This window comes from Chlorocebus sabaeus, chromosome 15 (genome assembly GCF_047675955.1).
Source record: "Chlorocebus sabaeus isolate Y175 chromosome 15, mChlSab1.0.hap1, whole genome shotgun sequence".
In the NCBI taxonomy this organism is placed as follows: Eukaryota; Metazoa; Chordata; class Mammalia; order Primates; family Cercopithecidae; genus Chlorocebus; species Chlorocebus sabaeus.
This window is the reverse complement of record NC_132918.1, coordinates 5,466,067-5,472,405: the sequence shown is the minus strand read 5'-3', so window position 1 is coordinate 5,472,405 and position 6,339 is coordinate 5,466,067. Positions and strand designations below refer to the sequence as shown.

At 39.8% G+C, this 6,339-nt stretch overlaps 1 pseudogene; it reads left to right on the top strand.

The window, feature by feature from the left end:
* Nucleotides 1-2,914: 2,914 nt before the first annotated feature.
* LOC103221149 (heat shock protein HSP 90-alpha pseudogene) lies at nucleotides 2,915-4,808 on the top strand (annotated as a pseudogene).
* Nucleotides 4,809-6,339: the final 1,531 nt, after the last annotated feature.

Sequence of the window (6,339 nt, the reverse complement as noted above, 5' to 3'; positions counted from 1 at the left end):
TTCCCAAAGTGCTGGGATTACAGGCATGAGCCACTGCACCCAGCCTCATGAAGTCTTTTAAGTGTTCTAATCACATGTCCTAGAAATTATTTTCCCTCCTTTCTTAATCCTACTTCAGAAGGAGTCCTTGTCCTCAATATTCATATTGGTCATTGACATGGTTTATTATTTTATTTTATTTTATTTCATTTATAGAAATGCAGTCTTGCTCTGTCTCTCAGGCTAGAGTGCAGTATAATCACAGTTTTAATATGAGCCTTTAAATGTTACCTTTTTCGAAACATGGGTTTTTCATTTTTCATAAATTACAAGTTTATAGACACAGTGAGAGAAGGAATCTCTCAATGAAAAAATTAAGGTGCATAACTTTACACTAATCATGATAAAATGTTAAATAAACTTAAGTAGATTCTAATAATTTGAAATAGCTTCCCACAAGCATTGACAGCTTCACTGGTAAACTTTACCAAATACTTAAAGAAGAATTAATACCAATTCTACACAGTCTCTCTCAGAAATTAAAAGAAGAGGGAACATTTTGCAACTCATTTTATGAGGTCAGTATTATTATCCAGATACTAAAACCAGACAAAGATGTTACATTAAAAAAAAAAACAAAAACAAAAACTACAGACCAATATCTCATATGAATATAGATGTAAAAATCCTCAACAAAATACTAGCAAACTGGCCGGGCACAGTGACTCATGCCTGTAATCCCAACACTCTGGGAGACCAAGGCCCATGGATCACCTGAGGTCAGGAGTTCGAGACCAGCCTGGCCAACATGGCAAAACCCCATCTCTATTAAAAATACAAAAAAAAAAAAAAAAAAAATTAACCAGGCATGGTGGCGTGCACCTGCAATCCCAGCTACTTGGGAGGCTGAGGACAGAGAAACACTTGAACCCAGGAGGCAGACGTTACAGTGAGCCAAGATCGCACCACTGCACTCCAGCTTGGGCAACAGAGCGAGATTGTCTAAGAAATACATATATATATATACTAGCAAACTGAGTCCAGTAACACACAAAAAGGATTATATGCAATGAACATGTGGAACTCATCCCAAGAATACAAAGTTGGTATAATATCAGAAAATCAATTAATGTAATACGCTATATTAAGAGAACAAAACCCACACGATCATTTTAATAGGTGCAGAAAAAGCATTTGACAAAATCCAAAACCTTTTATGATTAAAAAACAACACCCAACAAACTAAAAATAAAATAACTTCCTCAATCTGTTAAAGGACATATATGAAAAATCTATAGCTAACATCATATCAAATGGCAAAAAATTGAATCTTTTTCCCCTAAAAGTGGGAACAAGACAAGAATATCTACTCTCTCCACCTTTATACAACATTGTACTTAACATTATTCAGGGCAGGCCAGGTGCGGTGGCTCATGCCTTCCAGCACTTTTGGAGGCCAAGGTGGGTGGATCACTTGAAGTCAGGAATTGGAGACCAGCCTGGCCAACATGCTGAAACCCCATCTCTACTAAAAATACAAAAATTAGCCAAGCATGGTGGTGGGCCCCTGTAATCCCAGCTATTCGGGAGGCTGAGGCAGGAGAATCGCTTTAACACAGGAGGTGGAGGTTGTGGTGAGCCGAGATCTCACCACTGCACTCCAGCCTGGGCGACAAAGCGAGACTCAGTCTAAAAAAAAAAAAAAAAAAAAGGAAAAATAAATAAAAAGGCATCTAGATTGAAAAGAAGAAGTAAAGCAATATCTGTTTGCAGATGATATGATCTTAGAAATAGAAAATCCCAAGGAATTCACTAAAAATCTACTAGAACTAATAAATGAGTTCAGCAAGGTTACAGGACACAAGATGAACATATCAAAAGTATTGTATTTATATATACTAGCAATAAACAAACTGAAAATAAAATTAAGAATCATTTTTTTAAAAAATAAGGCATTTAGGGATAAACTTCACAAAAGATGTGCAACACTTGTATACTGAAAACTAAAAAACATTGTTGAAAAAAATTAAATAAGATCTAAATAAATGGAAAGATAAGATATACCATGTTTAAGATTTGGAAAGCTTAAACCCTGTGAAGATGCTAGTACTCCCCAAATTGATCTACAGATTCAATGCAATCTGTATCAAAATCTTGGCTGCCCTTTTTTTTTTTTTTTTGCAGAAATTGACAAGCTGATTCTAAAATTCATATAGAAATTCAAGAGGCCTGTATGCTTTAGCATCCTGGTGCTGCTATACTGCAGAGCCCGTGTGGTCCCTTAGCCAAGCTGCCTGAGGAAACCCAGACCCAAAACCAACTGATGGAGGAAGAAGAGGTTGAGATGTTTGCCTTTCAAGCAGAAGCTGTCCAGTTGATGTCACTGATCATCAATACTTTCTACTTGAACAAAGAAATCTTTCTGAGAGAGCTCATTTCAGCTTTTTTTTTTTTTTTTTTTTTTTTTTAGCTTTTTATTTTTATTTTGCACACAGCATCTCACTCTGTCACCCAGTCTGAAATGCAGTGGGGTGATCTCAGCTCACTGCAGCCTCCACCTCCCAGGCTCAAGTGGTTCTCATACCTCAGCCCCTGACTAGCTGGGACCATAGGCATGTCCGTCATGCCTGTATAACTTTCTGTATTTTGGGTAGAGACGGGGTCTCACCATATTGCCCAGGGGGGTTTCACCATATTACCCAGGCTGCTATTGAACTCCTGATCTCAAGCGATCCACCCACCGTGGCCTCCCAAAGTGCTGGGATTACAGGAGTGAGCCACAGTGCCTGGCTCAAGAGAGCTCATTTCAAATTCATCAGATGTTTTGGACAAAATCTGATATGAAAGTTTGATGGATCCCAGTAAATTAGACTCTGGGAAAGAGATCCACATTAATCTTATACCAAACAAACAAGATCAAACCCTTACTATTAGGGATACTGAAATTGGAATGGCCAAGGCTGACTCGATCAATAACCTTGGTACTGTCGCCAGTCTGAGACCAAAGCATTCGTGGAAGTTTTCCAGGCTGGTACAGAATCTCTATGATTGGCCAGTTCGGTGCTGGTTTTTATTTTGCTTATTTGGTTGCCGAGAAAGTAACTGTGATCACAAAACATAAACATGAGCAGCATGCGTGGGAGTCCTCCTCAGGGGGATCACTCACAGTCAGAACTGACACAGTGAACCTACGGGGCATGGAGCAAAGGGCACCCTGCACCTGAAAGAAGACCTAACTGAGTATTTGGAGGAAAGAAGAATGAAAGAGATTGTGAAGAAACATTCTCAGTTTATTGGCTATCCTATTACTCTTTCTGTGGAGAAGAAACGTGATAAAGAAGTCAGCGATGATGAGGCTGAAGAAAAGGAAGATAAGAGGAAGAAAAAGAAAAAGAGTCCAATGGCAAACCTGAAATTGAAGATGTTGGTTCTGATGAAGAAGAAGAAAAGAAGGATGCTGGCAAGAAGAAGAAGAAAAGTAAGGAAAAGTACATTAATCAAGAAAAGTACATTGATCAAGAACTCAACAAAACAAAGTCTACCTGGACCAGAAATCCTGACACTATGATTAATGAGGAGTATGGAGAGTTCCATCAGAGCTTGACCAATGACTGGGAGGATCATCTGGCGATGAAGCACTTTTCAGTTGAAGGACAGCTGGAATTTGGAAGAGTTCTTCTTTTTGTTTCAAGACGTGTCCTTTTGACCTATTTGAAAACAGAAAGAAAAAGAACAACATTCGGTTGTATGTATACAGAGTTTTCATCAAGGGTAACTGTGAGGAGCTAATCCCTGAATATCTGAACTTCATTAGAGGGGTGATGAACTCAGAGGATCTCGCTCTAAATGTTTTTTCTGAGATGTTGCAACAAAGCAACATTTTGAAAGTTATTAGGAAGAATTTGGTCAACACATACTTAGAACTCTTTGCTGAAGTGGCAGAGGATAAAAAGAACTACAAAAAGTTCTACGAGGAGTTCTCTAAAAACATAAAGCTTGGGATATATAGACTCTTAAAATCAGAAGAAGCTTTCAGCACTGTGGAGATACTGCACATGTGCCTCTGATGATGAGATAGTTTATCTCATTGCATTTTCCAGAATGAAGGCAAACCAGAAACATATCTACTACATCACAGGTGAGACCAAGGACCAGGTAGCTAACTCAGCCTTTGTGGAATGTCTTCAGAAGTGGCTTAGAAGTGATCTATATAATCGAGTCCATTGATGAGTACTGTGTCCAGCAGCTGAAAGAATTTGAGAGTAAGACTGTGGTGTCAGTTGCCAAAGAGGGTTTGGAACTTTCAGAAGATGAAGAAGAAAAAAAGAAACAGGAAGAGAAATAAACAGTTTGAGAACCTCTGCAAAATCATGAAAGACATGTTGGAGAAAAAAGTCAAAAAGGTGGTTGTGTCAAACTGGTGACATCCCCATGCTGTATTGTCACAAGCACATTTGGCTGGACAGCGAACATGGAAAGAATTATGAAAGCTCAAGCTCTAGGAGACAACTCAACAGTGGGCTACATGGCAGCAAAGAAACACCTGAAGATAAACCCTGACCATTCACGATTGAGACCTTAAGGCAAAAGGCAGAGGCCAATAAGAACGACAAGTCGGCGAAGGATCTGGTCATCTTCCCTTACAAAACTGCACTCCCATCTCCTAGCTTCAGTCTGGAAGATCCTCAGACACATACAAGATCTATAGGATGATCAAACTTGGTCTGGGTATTAATGAAGATGATCCTACTGCTATAACTGAAGAAATGCCGCCCCTCAGAAGAGGTGATGACACGTCATGCATGGAAGAAGTAGGCAGCTCTGGCTGAGGAATGACTTGTACACATGTTCAATACTCTATCTTCATTCTCTCCGATAATATATTTTCAAGGATTATTTTAGTTATTTTTGTTAACATTTAAAAAGTCTGTATAGTGGCCAGGCACGGTGGCTCACACCTGTAATACCAGCACTTTGGGAGGCTGAGGTGGGCAAATCACCTGAGGTCAGGAGTTCGAGACCAGCCTGGCCAACATGGCAAAACCCAATCTTTACTAAAAATACAAAATATTAGCCGGATGTGGTGGTGTGCACATGTAATCCCAACTACTCAGAAGGCTGAGGCAGGAGAATCGTGTGAACCCAGGAGGTGGAGGTTGCTGTGAGCTGAGATCACTCCATTGCATTCCAGTCCGGGAGAAAGTGCGAAACTCTGTCTTAAAAAACCAAAAAATCTGTATGGCATGATAATAACTACTTCAGGGGAAAGGTAAGATTTCTTTCTACTTCTAAGTGATTTTGTGATACTTTGGGCACTAAAACAGAGCTAGCAATGCTTTTCTAGTTTCACATTGGCTTATTTTAACAGATTCGGGTAATGTGTGTTGTAAGATGTATGTAGGCTGGGTGCGGTGGCTCATGCCTGTAATCCCAGTACTTTGGGAGGCCAAGGCAGGTGAATCACCTGAGGTCAGGAGTTTGAGACCAGCCTGGCCAACATGGCAAAACCTCGTCTCTACTAAAAATACAAAAATTAGCTGGGTGTGATGGCAGGTGCCTGTAATCCCAGTTACTTGGGAGGCTGAAGCAGGAGAATCATTTGAACCTGGGAGGTGGAGGTTGCAGTGAGCCAAGATCGCGCCACTGTACTCTAGCCTGAGGGACACAGCGCGACTCCATCTCAAAAAAAATAAAATAAAATAAAAAAATAAAAAGATGTATGTAACCTAACATTAACTTTGTAATCTAAAGTATTTAGCTATCAAGCCAAATTCCTTAGTAGGCCAAATCTTCTGTCATTGGAGTGTTCTGAGAAATACCTTGGTGTTTAGAGGAAAAGTATTTGTTACATCTTCTAAGATCTACTTTTTAAATTTTTCATTCTCTAGTTGCCAATTCTGCATATACTTGTCCTCTGGAAACACGTTAAACTGAAGCAACTTGATGGAAGGAACTCTCCACAGAGCTTGTTTCTCCAAAGCAAAATATTGTTTGCAGGAGCAAAATTATAAGCCTACCTAGGCATATTGTAAAGCTGTTCAGAAATAACCCAGAGCGAGGCTTGTGAATGGAACTGTAGTACCCAAGTCACATTCTGCTTAAAAACGTTGTAACAAATACAGATGAGTTTAAAAGAAAAAAAAGACAGAAATGCAAGAGGCCCAGAATAATCAAAACAATCCTGGAGCAGAACACAGTTGGTAGACTCACACTTCCTCATTTCAAAACTTATTGCATGTCAGGCACGGTGGCTCATGCCTGTAATCCCAGCACTTTGGGAGGCCGAGGTGAAAGGATCACCTGAGGTCAGGAGTTCAAGACCAGCCCAGCCAAAGTAGCAAAACCCCATCTCTACTAAAA